The following is a 22,716-nucleotide window of genomic DNA, read 5'->3' on the forward strand; positions in this document are numbered from 1 at the left end:
AAATTGGTGCAGACACAATGGAAAAAAGTATGGAGATCCCCCCCAAAAAAAAAATAGAACACCATATGATCCAGCAATTCCACTCTGCGTATATATCTAGAAAAAATGAAAATACTAATTCAAAAAGATACATGCACGCAAATGTTCATAATAGCACTGATTACAACAGCCAAAACATGGAAGCAACCCAAGTATCCATCAATAGATGAATGATTTAAAAAGATGTGGTATATATGTACAAAGAAATATTATTCAGCCATAAAAATAATAAAATTCTGCCCTTTGCAGGAATGTGGCTGGACCTCGAGAATATTATGCTTAGTGAAATATCAGAGAAAGACAAATACTGTATGATATCACTTATATGTGGAATCTAAAAAATAATGCAAAGGAATGTATATAGCAAAACAAAAACAGACTCACAGATATTGAAAACAAACTAGTATTTACCAGTGGGTAGAGGGGAGGGGAAAGAGGCACACTGGCACTATGGCATTAAGAGATACAAACTGCTATGTATAAAATTATGTATAAACAACAAGGATATATTGTATAGCACAGAGAATTATAGCCATTATCTTATAAGGACTTTTAATGGATTATAAATTGTAACAATACTGAATCACTCTGCTGTAACCCTGAAACTAATATAATATACATCAACTATACTTTAATAGAAAGAAAAAAGAAACTCCAGACATGGGAGAAGCTCTGAAAACCACCAAGCAACTCTTCCCTTTTGTAAGGGATATTTACATTTCTAAGGGAAATCTTCATTTGTAAGGGTGTCTCCCTCTATGTACTAAGAGAAGGATGTCTAAATCAAAAGAATCTCTCATTAATGGAGAAGTCAAGGACTTAAATCTGCATAACAACCTTACCCTTGTTTACTGTACTTTTCCTTGGTACTTTTCCTTGCTACATCCAATAACTGGCCTCCAACCACACCCCTCTCCTAACCTTAAGAACATAGATAGTAATATAATGTAAAATATTTAGAAAGTTATGAGTTTATATATTTATTACTGTGGCTTAAATATAGTTTTAATTTCAAGTTTTTTTTTAACAATAGCTGTGCTTAACAACCGTTTAACAGGCTCATAGATTTCTAAAGATGTAACAAATGGCTATAACGAGCTAGTGTGGATTCACTTTATTACACCATTGGGGATGAGCTACCTCCATGGAGGTAGCTACTGAGCAGTCCACATGAAGGTGATGGAAAGGACTGTTTCTCCAATAGAGAAAATATGTGCAAAGACTGCAAGGTGAGATAGTATGAAACCTATGGGCAACAACAAAAAAATAGAACTTACTATGATACTTGCCTGTCCTGAGATGGTTCAGTGATATGAAGTATGTGAAAGTTACTTTTCCACAACAAGTACTTGGAGTTTAAGGATAATAATATTTTTAATTACACCTCTAATACACAAAAGACTTCATCACAGATAACATTATGATACATGATTCAAATGTATTTAATTTTTGAGCAAAAAAAGAGCAAGCCCACTTCATCTACATGACTCATTTTAACATAATCTGAAATGGCGACTAACTTCTATTTATGTTTGGAGATGGTACAGGTTTTGGGTGTGTTGATGTTGCTGTTTTCAACTCTAATGAGAGTGAAAGAAAGAGAGAGATTGAGATTGAGAGTGAGAGAGAGAATCACGCATGATGCAGTTACATGGCACAATCACTGGCACCCTATGTCTGACTGAGAGTCAATAATGCTTTCAGGGAAGGACTCAAGCTGGAAATTAAAAAAAAAATTCTCCTGAGATAAATGGTGATTCCAGAGAGCAGTAGAGACCATAGGGTGGGGAAAGGGAGGGAAGAAATGAGGTTTCATGCCAGAAATTTGGTCCTTTGTGATCTCATTAAGTGTTGGAAATTTTTGGTAATTGAAATTTTTGCAATAATTGGAAACACACAAAACACACACACAACACATGTTTAAGTATTTCTGTTATTTATATGTCCACAGTGCAGTAACATTTATATTAAGAAAATACTGTTGATTAGCCACCTAAAACCTATTTCCATTATTGTTCTCCTTTGTTTTCCTCCCACTATAAACATTAGAATGTTTTTCCAGACTCTTCTGAAGATAGCAGTGACTCTGTGACCCAGTCTGGCCCATAAGGCATAGCAGATATCTGTTAGAGAGGAGCAGAGACATCTGGAAAGGGTTTATTTTCCTGATAAAAAGGAAACAGCTGGAGCTTGCATGGATTTTCTTATTTACTCTCCATCTCCCTTAAACACAAACAAGGTATCTGATATGGAGGGCAATCATGTTGCAGCAGTGAGGTAGTAGATATAAAAGACATGCCAAAGCAAACCCACCTTGACCATGAGCTACCAAACCAGAACCAGTAGCCACCTCCCTCTCAACTTCCTATAATGTGAGGTAAACAAATCTCAAAATTTTAAAACACTCTAAATAGTGATGTATGTACCTTGAGGATAATCCAGAGATCAATAGAGCACTATGCCTTCAACTAACAATTAGGATTTAGGGTTAAACCATATTGAAGGGTGCAGAATAAACAGGTACTGAAGGTACATGGCACACATAAGTGTGAACTTCTTTGCCACCTCTACCCTCAATAGATTTCTTAGCCCAGATTATTGGTTACAGGTACAAAACCTAAATACTTAAATTAGCTTTCTTGAGAAGAAGATTTTCTGAGTCTACCAGTGATCTGTCATTGGAACCCAGGATAAGGAAGTTTGGCTTGAATTCAATAAGATTTTGAACAAAGGAGCTTCTTTTCACATGCCACATGGCAGGTTCTCCCATTTCTGCTTCTTCCTAAACACCTACTTTGCTCCTCTCTCCTCTCTCTCTTTTACCAAATTTTATTTTCATCTGTTTCTTGATACTTATCATTTCAAACACAATAAACCAAACAGATGACAAGGGTTGCTGTTGGATATCTGATGTGTCACTTTAGTATCAAAGCCAAAGATTATCACTTTATCTTAGAAAATAGATACTCTAATGTCTTAGTTTGCTATGGCTGCCATAAAAAAAATACCACACACTATATGGCTTAACCAATATAAATTAGTTATCTTACAGTTCTGAAGTTCCATGATCAAAGTGTTGGCAGAATTGGTTTCTTCTGGAGCCTCTCTTCTTGGCTTGTAGATGGCTACCTTCTTGATATGTCCTCACATGGTCTTTCCTCTGTGCATACCTATCCCTGGTGTCTCTTTTTATGTCCCAATTTCCTCTTCTTATAAGAACATCAGTCAGTTTGTATTAAGATCCACCCTAAAAGTCTCATTAATTTACTCACCACTTTGAATACCTTTTCTCCAAATACAGTCACATTCTGAGGTACTGTGATTCAACATATGAATTCTGGGGAACACAGTTCAACTTATAAAAACCAATATTAACTATATCCCCTTTTGGTTAAAAGCCCCATCCTATGACTTAAGTTGGAAGGAATGTGGCATATAGGCAGCAAAGATGGTAAGGTAAAAAGGCATTTGTGACACAAGGAATGAAAGAATCAGCAATTACTTCACTCATACTTCCTTCCATGTAAAAATTGCTACCTTAGGCAGAGAGATAAATCAAATTATTAATTAGTTGATTATATGGATAAGATGGATGAATTCAACCTTAGGGATATCTTATAGAGAAAGATGTTAGGATGAAGTTGACCTGGAAATAATTATTATTAACTCAGCAAGTGGTTAGGAAGGAGAGGGTCCCTCAGTGGTCTGGAGCAGCATCAGTGAAGGCAAGAGGCAGAAAGAAAGGATGACTTTTTCCAAGAAAAGTGAGTATATTAATTTGACACAAGGGAATTTGTGCAGAGAGGAATGACAAGCAAGGCTGGAAAGATAGTTTGGGATAAGATTGTCATGACTTTAGATATCACTATAATGTGTGTCTGCTCATGCAGTCTTGCAAGAGTTAAGCTGAACACTTCTGTTGGAATTTTCTAATGTCTCTGAGTTGTCCATCTAAGCTCTCCTCCTGAATTAATACAGGGTTTGGGGTGACTTGGAAGGTCAACGCTTAAGATAATTAGTACCAAACAGCTGCACTCTTGCCATTCTGCCATTTCAGCCTCCTTACAATCTAGCAATTTTTCATGATAGATTGAATCTAATAACATATTTTTGCAGCCGAGATACATGGTGGATCATTGTCTTGTCACTTTGATAAAATGTGGTTTTTCTTCTCTGGTCCAGACTTCATGATACAGCAGGTGAAAAATCTACAGTTATGTCAAACCAAACACAAATATAACAATTTCCTGAAATCACAGACTTGAATAAAATCATTAATTTTCTGAGAAAAATAATCCATGGATAATACCTGTGCTTCATGATTTAAAATTCATTTTGTTTGTGTATTTCAGTTTGTAGGTTTTTTTTACAGATAAACAGCTATGGCCATGAAGATATGTAAATGACTATGGAGGGTACCGAAACGTATTCAAGGGAGTTGAAAGTATGTTTCTGGTATTCTTAACCTGAATCTACACCCTATCTAAGTATAAGTGTTCTGTGATTCCAGAAAGAGATTTGTATAGTGAAATGGATCACAACTTAGGGTTTGCAATCTAACAAATGGGATAAGTCTTGGCTCTGTCAATGAACTCATGTGCAGGGTTCAGTCAGGTAGCCTCTCTACATCTAGTTTCTCTATATATATGTGTAAAATATTGCTGAGACTAGAAGTGAACATAATGCATAAAAAAAGAGCTTAGCACAGTACTTGGAACATAGCAAGTGCTCACAAATTTATAAAATGTCTTTGTCTCTACATTCAAGATATTCAGTTTAAAATGGATGATGACTTTAGTTTTTTGTTTGTTTTTAATGCACAGAATGATAATTTTTTCCCCTTTGAAGATAAATACTACTTTGAAATCATTAAAAAAAAATACCCTCTTTGTCACAGCCACTTCCAGTGTCAAATTTAGATATGTAGAAGAGCTAGTAGCAGCTGGCAGCAGTTAGTTGAGATGTGCCTTGAGGGCTTGGGTATCTCTGCTGCCATCCTTGAGCCTGCTGTCCTTGCAGCTCGCACTCCAACTGTAGCTGTTGTAGTGTGTTGAGATGCCTTCTCCCATTAATAAGGCCACTGTGCTTGCTACAGTGCGGTTTTTGATTGGCACCTTTCTCATTAAGGTCCCCTCCTGTTGATGGACTATTTCACAAAAGAGAGACAGAAAAGGCTGGGCTGTTCCTGTTCTGACCTTTGACATCCTGGTGTTTCTGTGGGGATTTTCCCCTATAGCTCCCAGCTCAACCCTGAGGAGAAGAGTCACAGCTAGGACTGAGCCTGGCTTTAAGACATAGAGCAGATACTATATCTAAGGACTAAGGAATTCTGCAGTTTGCATATGTTTAACAGAACAATGGATAGCAACGTTAATTGTATGGGAAAGTGGGAGGTCATTCTCTAATGGAAAATGCTGCTGCTATCACCCTTTTTAGAGTTGAGTGTTTCTTTTATATAGTCATCCATGTCAATTTATTCTTGTGGCAAATAGAAAAACTCAGTATTGTTCCCAGTGAACTTAAGGTTCTTGTTTCCTCACGAAATAATTTGGATACAACGTGATAGTTAAGAAGCGGATTTATTTAGAGAGAAACACACTCCACAGACAGAGTGTGGGCCATCGCAAAAGGCAACAGAGCCCTGAAATATGGTGTGGTTAATTTTTATGGACTAGGTAATTTCATAGGGTAATGATTGGAAGGATTATTCCAAATACTTCAGGGAAGGAGTGGAGATTTCCAGGAATTGGGTCACTGAACTCATTTTGACCTTTTATAGTTGGCCTCAGAACTGTCAAGGCCCTGCTGGGTGTGTCATTTAGCATACTAATGTGTTACAATGAACGTATAATGAGGCTCAAGGTCTACTGGAAGTCGAATCTTCTGCCATCTTGGACCTAGTTAGTTCTAACCAGTTTTGTCAAGTACTATGGCTCTGTCATTCTTTTAAAGGTTGTTCCCTGCCTCCTCCCTTCTGTTTCAGTACGTCAAATTTCTCATTACTAAGTAATTTATTTTGAAATAACTCATCTCTAACTTTGTGTTCATATGGAAGATCTTGGCAAAATGAAGTATCAGTTTGTGCACATCTGTACTATTTTTAGTTTCCTTTCTTATTAACAGATTGGAAAATCTAAATTATTTGTAATTCTAAACTATGAAATCAACTTTTTAAATAAATATAGGACTATTTAGATAATCTTGGATGATTATTGGTAGTTTGTATTTCTTAAGAGATTCATCCATTTAATGTAAATTGTCAAATTTATGGACAAGTTTTTTATAGTGTTTCCTATTATCTCTTAAATATATGTGAGTTATGTGATGACATTCTCCCACTTATTTATGATATTGGTAAATGTCATAGGTAATATGATAGGGATCACCTTAAATCCCTATCAGATTGTTTGTTAAAATGGCCATTTATCAACATTAATCCTTCCAATCCAAGAGCATGTGATAACTTTCCATTTCTTTGAATTATCTTCAATTTCCTTTTTCAGTGTTTTATAGTTCTCAGTGTGTAAGTCTTTTACTTGCTTGGTTAGGTTTATTCCTAGTTTTTTTGTTTGTTTGTTTGTTTTTTTGATGTGGCTTTAAATTTTATTTTTATTTTCCATTTCTGATATTTCATTGTTAGTATAAAGAAATACAACAGATTTCTGTTTATTAATCTTGCATCCTGCTACCTTGCTGGATTAATTTATTAGTTCTTGTGTGGAGTCCTTAGGGTTTTCCACATAGAGTATCATGTTATCTGAATATGATGACGATTTTACCACTTCCTTTCTGATTTGGATATGTTTTATTTCTTTTTACTGTCTGATTGCTGTGGCTAGGACTCCCAATACTATGATGAATAGAAGTGGTGAGACTGGGCATTCTTGTCTTCTTCCAGAATTTAATGGGAAGGCTTTCAGCTTTTCACCATTTAGTATTATGTTGGCTGTGGGTTTGTCATAAATAGCTTTTATTATGCTGAGAGATGTTCCTTCTATACCCACTTTGGTGATAATTTTTATCATGAATGAATGTTGAATTTTATCAAATCTTTTTTTGGCTTTATTGAGATGATCATGTGTTTTTTGTCTTTTCTTTTGTTGATGTGGTATATCAATCACGTTGATTGATTTACATATGTTGATCCATCCTTGTGACCCTGGAATTAATACAACTTGATAGCAAATTTGTAATAACTATGATTAACATAGTAAGATCGCTAATAGATAAAGTAGAAAAATGCAAAAATAGATGAGTTATATAAGCAGAGATAGAAACTCTAAGATTAGAGAATGAAAAAGAAATACAAGAAAGCAAAAAAGAATGTAAACATAAATGAAGCATGCCTTCATGGTCTCAAAAGTAAAATGAATATAGCTGAAGAAAGAGTCAAGGAGTTTGAAATTACATCAATAGAAACTTGTCAAATTGAAATACAAAGGGAAAAAGAGAATGACAATGACAGAACAGAGCATTCAAGACTTGGTGAGGGCAGCAATTTCAAAAAGTATAAAATAAGAATAATTAAAATACCAGAAAAATAAAAGAATAGAGCAGAAGAAATGTTTGAATGGTCAAAAATATCCACAAATTAATGACAAAACATCAAGTTATGAATCCAGGAATTTCAGAGAACATCAAGGAGAATTAATATAAAAAATCTATACCTGAGCATGTCATATCAAACTGCAGAAAAACAAAGACAAAAATCTTGAAAAATTTGAGGGAATGGAGGCCATCTTTTCTATAGAGGAGGAAGGATAAAATTATAAAACATTTCTCATCAGAAACTATGCACACAAGAAGACAATAAAATGGAATATTGAAGTTTCATAAAACAAACAAATAGAAAAAACCACGAGTGTAGACTATTTTATCCAGAAAAATTAACACTTAAGATAGAAGGAGACATAAAGACCTTCTTGGGTAAACAAAAATTGAGGGAACATATTGACAGCAGACCTGATATGCAAGAAATGTCAAAAAAGTTTTATAAGGAGAGGAAAATTATATAGATCAGAAACATGTATTTATATAAAAAAGGGGGAGCATCAAAAAAGTAATTTTAAAAGTTATAATCTTTTATTTTTCTTATTCTTTATTTATGGAAATGATAAACATTTGCTTAAATTAACAATAGTAAAAATGTGTTGAATGATTGTAGCATATGGGTAAGTGAAATTGGTAACAGAAATGTCATTAGGGGTGGGGAAAAAAAGGACTTGGGAATGTGAAATACTCTGTTCTAAAATATCTGCACTCCACATGAAGCAGTTGTTATTTGAAGCAAATGTGGATTAGTTAAAAATATATATTACAAACTCTAGAGAAAAGACAAAATAATTTAAAAAATAAATATATTGATATCTTAGAAAGGATATAATCTGGAATCATATTTAATACTCCATTAAACCAGAGAAGGAAGAAAAAGGGAAGAAAGTAGAAAGAACAAGTCCAAGAAAAAAAATCAGTTACAAATATGGTAGATATTAATCCAGCTATATCAATAATCACTTTCCATGTGAGTGGTCTAAATAACCACCCCCAAAAAAATAAAACAGAGATTATCAAAAAGGATAAAAAAAACCCACAATAACTGACTATATGTTATCTACAGAAAAGATAAAACAGCTCTTTAAAGACTCAGATAAGTTAAAACAAAGAATGCAGAAAGATACACCCTGCTAAAACTAATCAAAATAAACCCGGTATACTTATATTAAATTCAGACAAAGCAAACTTCAGAACAAGGAAATTTATTAGAGATAAAGACATCCATTGCATAATGAAAATTCAGCTTACTGAGAAAATATAAACATTCTTAATGTTTATGCACCCAACAACAGTGTTGAAATAACATGAGACAAGAAATGATAGTATTGTAAAGGAAAAAAAATTTAAAGTGCACCTATAAAGCTAAAAACTTCAACATCCCTCTTTCAGTTTTTGATTGATCAAACAGACAATGTCTATCCTTAGTTAGTCTATAACTAAGAGTATTGTTAACTCAAACTGCATCATCAATAAACTTGATGAGATTATCATTTATTGAATACAGAGTTCCTATGTGAAACAGCAACATAAAAATTCTTCTTAAGCTGTTATGGAACATTCATTCATAAAATACACTTAACAAATTTGAAATAAGAGAAAGAATACAAGATATGTTGCCAGAACACAACAGAATTAAACTATTAAATTAATTTAATCAAAATTAATCTATTTCTATTAAAATAATAGAAAGATAGCTTGAAAATTCCCAAATATTTAGAGATTAAACATACATTTCTAAATAATACGTGAGTCAAAGAAGAAGACAACAATTTTTTTTTAAATTGTTGAACTAAATAAAAATACAACTTATCAAAGTTTGGGGGTATAGTGAAATAGTATTTAAAGGAAAATTTATGGCAGTAGAAGCACATATTAGAAGATAAGAAAGATCTAAAATCAGTAGCATAAGATTCCACCATAGGTAAATAGAGAAAGAAGTGCAATTTACACATAAAGTAAGCAGAAGAAAAGAAATAAAAATTAGAGGAGAAATCAAGGACATTTAAAAGTTGGAAACCATAGATAAAAGCAACAATGCTCAAAACTAGGTCATTGTAAACCTCTATCCTGGCTGAAGAAGCCAAAATATGAGAGAAGATATAAATTATCAGAATCAGAAATTAAAGAGGGGACATCGCTACTGATCTCTTGAGTATTAAAAGAAAAATAATGATTACTATGAAAAACTATTTATGTTCACATATTTGATGACTTAGAGGAAATGGATCAATTACCTGAAAGCAAAAATTATCAAAACTTACACAAGGAGGAAGAGATCATTTCTATAGATCTACATCTGTCAAAGAAACTAAATCAATTACTTAGTAAATATTCAAAAGGAAAGCTCCAGGCCTAGATGGTTTTGTAGAAGAATTATATCAATGTTTAAGGAAGAAATGATACCAATTTTCAACTTCTTGTTTACCAAAGAAATGTGCACAACTTAAAAGTTGAGAATTTTGTTTATTTGGTGGGAATTTTTAGGACTTCAAGCCTGGGAGACAGCATCTCAAGTAACCCTGAGAGAACTGCTCCAAGGAGGCCAGGGTATAGCTAGGATTTATAGGAGTTTTGAGACAAAGAGCAGGTAGTTGAGAATATCAAAACATTATTGTTAATTAAAGAAAACCAGATATCCCAAGTTAAGGAATTTAGTGCTTTTCTATGTATAGGAAGATGCAAGAGCCTGGGCTCACTGAAATAATTCCTTTGATATGAACCTCAGATATCTGGGGCCAGTATCCTGTGTTTTCACATCCTGAGTTTCCTCAGGGCTCACCATAGGGAGTGGCTGTACTCTGATGGCTGCTAGATGGCAGATATTCTTTCCTTCCTGAATTTCCCCAGGGCTCACCAGCTCACTGTTGGCAGTGGTTGCAATCGCTGATGACTGACATCCTTTGTTTGCTGATATGTCAGGAAGTATTCCATTTCTCATTTTAAAAAATAAAATCAGAGGAACACTTCCTAACTCATTCTATGAGTTCATTAATACTCTAATACCTAAGCTAGATAAATATAGTAGAAGAAAGGAAAACTACAGACCAATATTTCTCGTGAACATAGACACAAATGTCCTCAACAAAATACTAGCAAATAACATGCAACAATGTGTAAAAAAGAATGTATATTCCACAACCATGGTATATGTTCCCCTATTATGCAAATGTTGTTCAACATTTAAAAATCAGTGTAGTTTACCACATCAACATACTAAAGTAGAAAGCTCATATAATCATATCAACAGAGGTAGAAACAGCATTTGACAAAATTCAACATCCATTCATGATAAAAACAAAACAGAATAAAAATATTATTCATATGTAGAACCCCAAAGTTTAAGACTAAATAGGGTAGGAAGTGAGGGAATGGCACTGGATGATTTTCCTAGATGTCTCAGAAACTTGATGGCACATTCAAAAATTGGTGAACAAATGATGGTGAAAGATAAGATTGTGAGGCATTTGGGGAATGAGCACCAAGCGAAATCTACCCCTTCCTTGGAATTCTTTAGATTAAGTGCCAAATCAGTCAAGGCTTTTAAAAGTTAGGATACAAAACAAATGACAAAGATAAATGTAGAATTGATGATGGTTGAACAGAATCACCCATTTTACTAATATGGAAGAGTAAAGATAGGAAGATTAACTAAGAGCAAGTTTAATCAGGATTGCATTGGCCAAGGCTGAATTAAACTCTCTTAGACTTACTTTTCCAAGTGTCCACTTCCTTAGATCACTGCATCATGATTCTTCAGTCATCTCCTTGGTTGAATGTAACTTACAGGATAATTTAAATGATCAGGAGCAATACAACAAACACTAAGTAGAAACCCAAAAAAACTTTCATATTTCTTATTTTCTTCATGTGTTACAAGAATGTTTCAAGAGATAGTGTGATGAAGCCGTTGAGAGGCCCCATAAGTGTGCTGTGCACCATGCTGATTATGGAGCTTATCATACTCTCCAGTAGATGTGTGATTGTAACAATCATTTTTTATTAAAATACTCCTCTCTCTCTTTTCTGTTATAGTTAGAGATTTTGGAAAGAGTAAACAGTTAATCATAATTCTTTGAAGAGAAAAAAAACAAGAGGCCCTGGATTATTGGAATGCTTCAGTGTTTTTTGAACTGAGACTGAACATGACACAGGAAAAAATGGTCAATAGAATAGGGTTTCATTCTTGTCTCTGATTAATTTTGTCCCTCTGATCAAGTCATTTCATTTGACCCTCAGTTTCATTTTTTGTCAAATAGAGATGACAATCTATGCCAAAATCTACCTTGTAGCATAAAATGATGAATATAATTAACTATTTGGACAACTATAAAAGTTGCACAGAATTTACATGGAAATGATTAAGGATTAAGTTGCAATAATTATTAACAATATCACAGCCAAAAAAAGGAATTTCAATTCCACTGCTTTATGTTTGTCTAGGCTCTCAAGATCACAATGTCTTATAATTTATAGTATTTACTAGTTTGAACTGGTCGTTTTTCATTCTTTATATGCTACCCATATTGAAAACACCTAGCATTCTCATATCTCAGTGATTTTACACAAGTCCCTCTGCCTGGTTTGAAATGCTCTCCAGCTATCTGACCACTTGGAAATTTTCTATTTTAAGTCTTACTTCTGTGAAGCCTCCCCAGACTCATCCAAGCCAAATGTGTGACTTTATCCTCCTGCCATTAACAATATTCCTCAACTGTATGATCCTTTAGCACAGGAAATATGTCTTTCATCATTATATGCTTGCAAAGCTCATTGTAAAGTTCATGCCACATAGAAGGTGATCAATACATATATTGAACTGTTTTATTCAGGAATAATTGATACATGATGAATTGCACATAAAGTGTACACTTCAGTGAGTTCTGATGTATATGTATGCACCTGTGAAGCCATCACCACAATTATAATTGTGATCATATTTATTAAATAAACCAAATTCTGAAATAAATATGTTGAGTATGTACTCCATGCCAGTCACTGCAGAGAGTGTGGGTGTGCAAAGATGAATTGGGAACTAACCCTGCTCTTAAGAGGTTTGTTTCTGGTCCTGATTCTAGAATAGAAATGACATTTTATACTCACCAAGTATTGTTTATTGCATGTCAAATCCTGACTGTATATGTATTTCAGAAAGGATGGAAGGCTAACCTCAGAAGCAGTTCATAGAATGAGGGGCTGGAGATCCCAGAGACCAAGAAGAGTCAAGTGGAAGACTTCCCTGCGGTGTGTACATAAAGGTATCCAGTCATCAGGTGACAGAAATGAGGCCAGGTGTATCAAGGTTATATCTAGAATCAGGATGACGTAGTAAGTGGAAATGGATTAATAATGGAGAAATTAGGTTATTAGTCAGAATGAAAATAATAAAGAAAGTTTTACAGAATGGAATTGATTGAAAAACTCATCAAATTAAGTCTACAAATACTGGTAAATAGATAGTATGCACTTATTTTTTTAATTAAAAAATAATTTTTTTGAATTTTATTTTTTAAGCTTATTAAGTTGATTGCTGAAAAATAGAAATTAAAAAGCATCTTTTGATGTGATCAAACTTTTTAAAAGTGTTTTTATGCTAATGTATTGTCAATAAAATTTCTTTTTTTCTGAATTTTATTTTATTATTGTTTTTATATATAGCAGATTCTTATTAGTTATCTATTTTATACATATTGGTATATATATGTCAATCCCAATCTCCCAATTCATCCCACTACCCACCACCCATTTTCCCCCCTTGGTGTACATACATTTGTTCTCTACATCTGTGTCTTTATTTCTGCCTTACAAACTGGTTCACCTGTAACATTTTTCTAGATTCCACATATATGTGTTAATATATGATATTTGTTTTTCTCTTTCTGACTTACTTCCCACTCTGTAGGACAGTCTCTAGGTCCATCCATGTCTAAAAATGACCCAGTTTTGTTCCTCTTTATGGCTGAGTAATATTCCATTGTATACATGTATCACATCTTCTTTATCCATTTGTCTGTCGATGGGCATTTAGGTGGCTTCCATGACCTGATTATTGTAAACAGTGTTGCAACGAATATTTGGGTGCATGTTTCTTTCTGAATTATGCTTTTCTATGGGTATATGCACAGTAGTGGGAATGCTGGGTCATATGGTAATTCTATTTTTAATTTTAAGGAACCTCCATACTGTTCTCCACAGTGGCTGTATCAATTTACATTCCCACCAACAGTGCAAGAGCATTCCCTTTTCCCCACACCCTCTCCAGGATTTGTTGTTTGTAGATTTTCTGATGATGCCCATTCTAAACACTGTGAAGTGATACCTCATTGTAATTTTGATTTGCATTTCTTTAATAATTAGTTATGTTGAGCAGCTTTCCATGTACCTCTTGGACATTTGTATGTCTTCTTAGTAGGCACTTTTTATATATAGACTTCCATACACTTCTGGATCAAGCCTTGGCTAGAGAAGATTCCATGGGGCTTCATAATTGTATCTGAATGATTTGGATGTACAATATCCATGTGTAACTGATTTTGACTTCAACCTACAATTCTCCTGTCCCGTCCAATGTCTCTGTCTTGTTAGAATATATTCACACTCTCAACTTGAAATTCAGTGCAACTGAAAAACATATGTAACTTTTACTCTATGCATCCATTCAACTGGTTATCTTCTTCCATTTTCTTTCTCAAACCAAGCTCATGATACTTTAATTATATTCTCAAATTGCTCTCTTATAATGTTCTCCCCGTCCTGATTATATTCATCACTGATTGTTTCTTTTCAGTATCCTAGCTATTATTCTAAGCTACACTGGTCTGAACTCTCTGTTGATGCCTTCTACTAACTCTATAACCACCATGTCCCTCTGTTTTCTTCCTTCCCACACACAGCACTGAGTATTTGGACCACCCATTTTGTTTCTTTGTTATTGCCAGTTTATTCCAAAGGCTGTTCATTACAAACCATCTTGCTTTGGTTTCAATTGGATGTAGGTATATTAGTTTTCCTCTACAACACAATTTATGAGCATTAAAGTACAGAAAAAGCATCTCAAGTGTCTTACAGAATGGTAAGGTTAGATGATTACAGTGTCCTTGTTGAGTACAGATATTTACAATCTCATATATTTTGTTGGATGTGTTGAGAATAGTTTAGTGATGGGCCTTAAGATTTCTCATTGCTTCCAAACAAGGAGTTGTCTCCCTCCTGAGAGAGGTGAATCATTGAAAGGAGTGAGCAAGGAATACAAGTTAAAACAGTGTGGATGGACCTTGAGTGAAAACAGGAAGATTTAGGATACCTATAGAAAGACAAGTCAGCATTATATAGAGATTAATTAATACTTTGGGATTAAACTGTCTGTAAAGGATAGAAGCATGGCAGACTAAAAATAAGCATGGAGTAATTCAGAGGCTAATCAGGGTCTGTCACAGATAATAAGTAAAAAAGTTTTAACAAAACATTAGCCATCTGAGGAGCCCAGAAGACATGGGGAGGGAGATGAGAGTATTATGGCTGCAGTATTAACATCACTGTTATTAGGTTGGTGACGATTAACAGGATGTGGCCCCAAAGGGACAAGGTGAGCTTTCATAGGACAGCACTATGTCAGAAGATGATGGTCTCAAATTGGATAGCAAAGGTGAACTCTCTGTCAGGAGAGACATCAGTCCCAAGGACACAGCAATTAAACTGGACTAGCCTGAGCAGGAATTGGAGTTATACCAAGCAAAAATACATGTGATATAAAATTAAAGTGATACATAAATTTGTGACAAACTGTCACACCTGTTAGTCTTTACTTTCTATTCCATTCATATTTTGGGAATATTGGGCCAATGTTTCTTTTGGGTCCACTCCATTCAGATTTTATGATAATGAGTGAATTGAATCTATGAAGCAGAAAACCAAAGAACTTCATAACTAATTCACCTAGGTAACTAGAGGAATGTTTTTTATCATCTATCATCAGGAGAAATTGATTAAAAGCCCCTTGCACTGAGAGTCTGGTGCTAGGTGCCATGGGAAATAAAAAGGAAACCTCAAGCTTAACTTTTCACTGGATCTTACAATGTAGTAGAAGAGGAAACACCAACACAGATTAAAAACACTGATGAATAAATACATAACTGCTGACAGCTATATGTAATTGTGAAAGAACTGTCTTTTGGAATATGAGTATATTTTGGTATTTTTAGAATATCCAAAGTGGGATTAATATGTTGGTGTGGAAATTTTTTGCATAAATGAAGAATTTTAAATATCAAGGACAATGGATATGATTTGGTGGGAAGGAAATAATAGACTGTAAAAGGCTGGTAAAAGTCTGAAGGTTCAGAGAAATTATGTTGGTTGATAAAATATGTTTGCATTTAATCAAACATCCCTTTGTGCTCTGTAAAGTTGGAGATAAACTCATAGAAACAAAATGCTGTATTATTATATCAGGTTCTGTAACCTCTATTCAAAAATCTTTCTGATATAATATACATTTTATCAACCAGCATAATTTCTCTGAACCTCCAGAAAGATTTTTTTTTTTTTTTTTTTTTTTTTTTGCGGTACGCGGGCCTCTCACTGTTGTGGCCTCTCCCGTTGCGGAGCACAGGCTCCGGATGCGCAGGCTCAGCGGCCATGGCTCACGGGCCCAGCTGCTCCGCAGCATGTGGGATCTTCCCAGACCGGGGCACGAACCCGCGTCCCCTGCATCGGCAGGCGGACTCTCAACCACTGCGCCACCAGGGAAGCCCCAGAAAGATTTTTAAATACAAGTTATAGAAATTTATTTAAAATGGGCTTAAGGTGTAAGGAATAGTACATAATTATGTAACACATCTAGAAGTGGAGAATCTTCAGACCTCATATATTCAGGACGCTAACTCTCTTTCTCTGTGAATTTGTCTCAGCAATGCCTCATTCTGTGTATTACTTAGTCTTCAATCACTTTCAAGGTTGCCAGCAAAACACATATTGTAAGAGAGAGAGAACATTACTTCCCAGGCATTTCTCCTAAGAGAAAGAAAATACAGTTGACTTCTGAGCATCATGGTTTTGAACTGCACAGGTCCACTTATATGTAGATTTTTCTTTTCAATATAAATACTATTGGAAGTAGTGGAGGAGTGGTGATATAGTCAAGTTCCATACCCCCAGGTTGGGGACACAAAAACAGGAGAATAATTATAATTGTAGAGGTTCTGCCAAAGAAGCAAGGAGTCTGAGACACACATCAGGCTCCCCAGACCAGGGTTCCTGCACCAGAAAGATGAGCCCCCCGAATGTTTGACTTTGAAGGCCAGTGGGGTGTACTTTCAGGAGTACCAGAGGGCTGGGGAAAACAAAGATTCCAATCTTAAAGGATACATACAAAATCTCACATGCTCCAGGAACCAGGGCAGAATCAGCAATTTGAAGAGAGCTTGGGTTGGACTTACCTGCTGATCTGGAGAGTCTTCTGGAGAGGCAGGAGGCAACTGCAGCTCAACCTGGTGACATAGACACTGGCAGAAGTCACTTTTGGGAGCTCATTCTAACACGTGACACTGCTGTAGGCAAGCACAATTTTGAAATGCTCCCTCTGACTTGTTAGCCACAGGACCCAGCTCTTCACCCACTCAATAAACTTTAGGCACAAGTACTGGGACGTCTTAGGCCAAGCAACCAACTTGGAGAGGAAATAGCCCCACTCACCAGCAGACAGACTGCTTTAAGAACCCCTTGAGCCCACAGCTTCCCCTGGACATGACCCTGCCCACAAGAGGGCACAGAACCTGATCCCACACACTAGTGCACAGACACTAGACTCAGGACCCCTAGGTCCCTGCAGTCAGAGACCAAAGGACCCAGCTCCACCCACTAGTGGGAAGATACCAGCCCCAGAATCACTGGTCCTGTTCACCAGTGGACCTACTCTAGCCTGGGGACCAGCCTGACCCACCAGCAAATGGGCACCAATCACAGGACAACCACAGCCCCATAGCCTGTGGAACCAGCTCACCCATCAACAGGCCAGCACCTGTCCTGGCACCTGCTGGACCCTGGCCCCACTTACCAGACAGTCTGGTCTAGCCTAAGGACCAGGCTCATCCAGCAGCAGGTAGACACCAGTGAAGTACAAATATAGTCCCACAGCCAGTGGACACAAACCACCTACCAGCAGGCCAATAATTTCTCTGGAACTGGCTGGCACTGGCCCTACCCAATAGCAAGCCAACAAAATCTTCAGGACACCCTCGACACTTCAGCCAGCTGTGTCTGGAACCAGCCCAATTCATCAGTGGTCTGACACAGCTCTGGGACCCCTGAGTCCTGCAGCCAGACCATAGGACCCAGCGCTGGTCACCAGTGGTCTGGCAATAGCCCCAGGATCTGACTTCACCTGCCAGTGGGTGGACACAAGCCCAGGAGTCTCCTGGAATCTGATTCTGCCCAAAAGTGAGCCAGCAGTAACCTCAGTCCCCTGCGTGCCTCACCCAGGTTTCTGCAGCTAGTTGCCACATGACCTGTCTGCCTCAACCAGAGGCTAGCAGCCTCTGCACAAGGAAGGACCTGGCATCCAACTGGACTAGGGGTTTACCAAGCCCAGACCACAACAGTAGTCAGTTGCCATAATAGTAAGACCCATGCAGCTTACACAGGGGGCACCCCTAGTGCATACAGCTGTGTTGACAGGAGGGGAGTGTGCCTCTGTGATGCATATGACATCTCCTACAAAAGGCCATTTTTCCAAGGACAGGAAATGTAACCAACCTACCAGATACATAGAAATATAAGACAAGTTAGGCAAAATGAGGCAACAGAGAAGTATGTTCCAAATGAAGGAACAAGATAAAACCCCAGAAGAAGAACTAATTGAAGTGGAGATAGTCAATCTGCCCAAGAAAGAGTTCAGGTTAATGATCATACAGTTGATTAAAGAACTCAGGAGAAGAATGGATGCACAGAGTGAGAAGTTAGACAATTTTAACAGGGTTAGAAAATGTAAAGAACAACAGAGATGAAAAAAGTTATTGTTGTTATACAACAATAACTGAAAGGAAAAATACACTAGAAGAAATAAACAGTAAAGTAAATTATACAGAGAAGTGGATCAGTGAGCTAGAAGATAAAGTAATGGAAATCACTGATGCTGAAAAGAAAAAAAAAACAGATATAAATGAAGACAGTTTAAGAGATCTCTGGGACAACATTGAATGTGTTGATATTTGCATTTAGGGGTCCCAGAAAGATAAGAGACACAGAGGGGCTGAGAAGGTATTTGAAGGCATAATTTATGAAAATCTCTGTAACCTGGGAAAAGAAACTTACATCCAAGTCCAAGAAGCACAGAGCATATCAAATAAGGTTAATCCAAAGATTACATTGTACTTTAAATGGCAAAAAAATTTAAGCTAAAGAGAGAATGTTAAAAACAGCAAGGAAAACGGCAACAAGTTACATATAAGGAAAGTCCCATAAGGTTATCAGCTGACTTTTCAGCAGAAACTCTACAGGTCAGAAGGTAGTGGAATGATATATTTAGAGTGATGAAAGGGAAAAACGTACAACCAAGAATACTCTACCTGGCAAAGCTCACATTCAGATATGATGGAGAGATCAAAAGTATTACAAAAAAAAAAAATAAGGCAGGGGATTCCCTGGTGGTGCAGTGGTTGAGAGTCCGCCTGCCAATCAGGGGACACGGGTTCATGTCCCAGGCTGGGAATATCCCACATGCTGAGGAGTGGCCCTGTGAGCCATGGCTGTTGAGCCAGTGTATCCGGAGACTGTGCTCCACAATGGGAGAGGCCACAAAAGTGAGAGGCCCGCATACCACACACACACAAAAAAAGTATGACAGTGGCACATACATACAATGGGATATTACTCAGCCATAAAAAGAAACAAAACTGAGTTATTTGTAGTGAGGTGGATGGACCTAGAGTCTGTCATACAGAGTGAAGTAAGTCAGAAAGAGAAAAACAAATACTGTATGCTAACATATATGTATGGAATCTAGAAAACAATAGTTCCAATGAACCTAGCAGCAGGAAAGGAATAAAGATGCAGACATAGAGAATGGACTTGAGGACATGCGGAAGGGGAAGTGTAAGCTGGGATGAAGTAACAGAGTAGCACTGACATAGATAGACTACCAAATGTGAAATAGAAAGCTAGTGGGAAGCAGCTGCATAGCACAGGGAGATCATCTCAGTGCTTTGTGACCACCCTAAAGGGGTGGGATAGGCAGGGTGGGAGGGAGGTGCAAGAAGAAGGGGATATGGGGATATATGCATACATATAGCTGATTCATTTTGTTACACAACAGAAACTAATGCAAAGTTGTAAAGCAATTATAATCCAATAACGATTTTTTAAAAACACACAAAAGTATTACAGATAAGCAAAAACTAAAAGGGTTCAGTACCACCAAACAATATTAGAAGAAATGCAAAAGGGACTTATCAAAGCAAAAAATAAAAAGCCACAGCTAAAAATATGAGAGTTATGAAAAGAAGCATTTCATCAGTAAAGGAAAATATATAGTAAATGTAGTAAATTATCCATGCTACAAAGCTAGTAGATAGGTTAAAAGACAAAAGCAGCAGAACTAAAAAGATGGCAGAAGAGTAAGTCACAGAGATCACTTTCCTCCCCACAGATACATCAGAAATACATCTACACGTGGAACAACTCCTACAGAACACCCACTGAATGCTGGCAGAAGACCTCAGACCTCCCAAAAGGCAAGAAACTCCCCAAGTACCTGGGTAGGGCAAAAGAAAAAAAAAAGAATAAACAGAGACAAAAGAATAGGGATAGGACCTGCACGAGTGGGAGGGAGCTGTGAAGTAGGAAAGGTTTCCATACACTGGGAAGCCCCTTTGTTGGTGGAGACTGTGGGTGGTAGAGGGGGGAAGATTTGGAGCCGAAGAGGAGAGCACAGCAACAGGGGTGCAGAGGGCAAAGCAGAGAGATTCCCGCACAAAGGATCGGTGCGACCAGCACTCACCAGCCCAAGAGGCTCGTCTGTTCACTTGCCGGGGCAGGTGGGGAATGGGAGCTGAGGCTCTGGCTTCCATAAGATTGCAGGGAGAGGGCTGGTGACGTGAGCACAGCCTGAACGGGTTAGTGCAACACAGCTAGCTGGGAGGGAGTCCGGGGAAAAGTCTGGACCTGCCAAAGAGGCAAGAGATTTTTCTTCCCTATTTGATTCCTGGTGCGCGAGGAGAGGGGCTTAAGAGCACTGCTTAAAGGGGCTCCAGAGATGGGCACAAGCCACGGCTAACAGCATGGACCACAGAGACAGGCATCAGACGCTAAGGCTGCTGCTGCAGCCACAAAGAAGTCTGTGTGTGAGCACAGGTCACGATCCACACGTCCCCTCCTGGGAATCTGTGCAGCCGGCCACTGCCAGCGTCCCAGGATCCAGGAACAACTTCCCCGGGAGAACACACGGCACGCCTCAGGCTGGGGCAACATCACGCCGGCCTTTGCCGCCACAGGCTCACCCCGCACTCCGTGCACCTCCCTCCCTCCCGGGCTGAGTGAACCAGAGCCCCAGAATCAGCTGCTCCTTTAACCCTGTCCTGTCTGAGCAAAGAACAGATGCCCTCAAGTGACCTACAAGCAGAGGCGGGGACAAATCCAAAGCTGAACCTTGGGAGCTATGAGAACAAAGAAGAGAAAGGGAAACCTACCAGCAGACTCAGGAGCACTGGATTAAATCTCCACAATCAGCTTGATTTACCCTGCTTCGGTGGAATACCTGAATAGACAATGAATCATCCCAAGTTGAGGAGATGGAATTTGAGAGCAAGATTTATTATTTTTCCCCTTTTCCTCTTTTTGTGAGTGCGTATGTGCATGCTTCTGTATCAGATTTTGTGTGTATAGCTTTGCTTTCACCTTGTGTCCTAGGGTGCTGTCTATCCGTTTTTTTGTTGTTGTATTTTCTTGTTTTCTTTTTACTTAAATTTTTTTTTTATTAATAATTACTTTTTTATTTTTTATTTTAATAAATTTATTTTATCTTTATTTATTTTATCTTCTTTCTTTCTTTCTTTCCTTTTTTCTTTCTACTTTTTCGCCCTTTTCTTCTGAGCCATGTGGATGAAAGGCTCTTGGTGCTGTAGCCAGGAGTCAGTGCTACACCTCTGAGGTGGGAGAGCCAACTTCAGGACACTGGTCCACAAGACACCTCTCAGCTCTATGTAATGTCAAATGGCAAAAACTCCCAGAGGTATCCATCTCAACACCAACACCCAGCTTCACTCAATGACCAGCAAGCTATAGTGCTGGGCACCCTGTGCCAAACAACCAGCAAGATAGGAACACAACACCACCCATTAGCAGAGAGGCTGCTTAAAATCATAATAAGGCCACAGACAACACAATAAACAGACCACCAGACGTGGAACTGCCCAGCAGAAAGACAAGATCCAGCCTCATCCACCACAACACAGGAACTAGTCCCCTCCACCAGGAAGCCTACACAACCCACTGAACCAACTTTAGCCACTGGGGACAAATAGCAAAAACAACGGGAACTACGAACCGGCAGCCTGCAAAAAGGAGACCACAAACACAGTAAGAAAAGCAAAATGAGAAGACAGGAAAACACACAGCAGATGAAAGAGCAAGATAAAAACCCACCAGACCTCACAAATGAAGAGGAAATAGGCAGTCTACCTGAAAAATAATTCAGAATAATGATACTAAAGATGATCCAAAATCTTGGAAATGGAATAGAGAAAATGCAAGAAACATTTAACAAGGACGTAGAAGAACTAAAGAGGAAACAAGCAATGATGAACAGCACAATAAATGAAATTAAAAATACTATACAAGGGATCAATAGCGGAATAACTGAGGCAGACGAAAGGATAAGAGACCTAGAAGATAAAATAGTGGAAATAACTATTGCAGAGCAGAATTAAAAAAAGAAAAGAACTGAGGACAATCTCAGAGACCTCTGGGACAACATTAAACACACCCACATTTGAATTATAGGGGTCCCAAAAGAAGAAGAGAAAAAGAAAGGGACTGAGAAAATATTTGAAGAGATTATACTTGAAAACTTCCTTAATATGGGAAAGGAAATAGTTAATCAAGTCCAGGAGGCACAGAGAGTCCCATACAGGA

Source organism: Mesoplodon bidens (genome assembly GCF_964165515.1).
Source record: "Mesoplodon bidens genome assembly, chromosome: 13".
Classification (NCBI taxonomy): Eukaryota; Metazoa; Chordata; class Mammalia; order Artiodactyla; family Ziphiidae; genus Mesoplodon; species Mesoplodon bidens.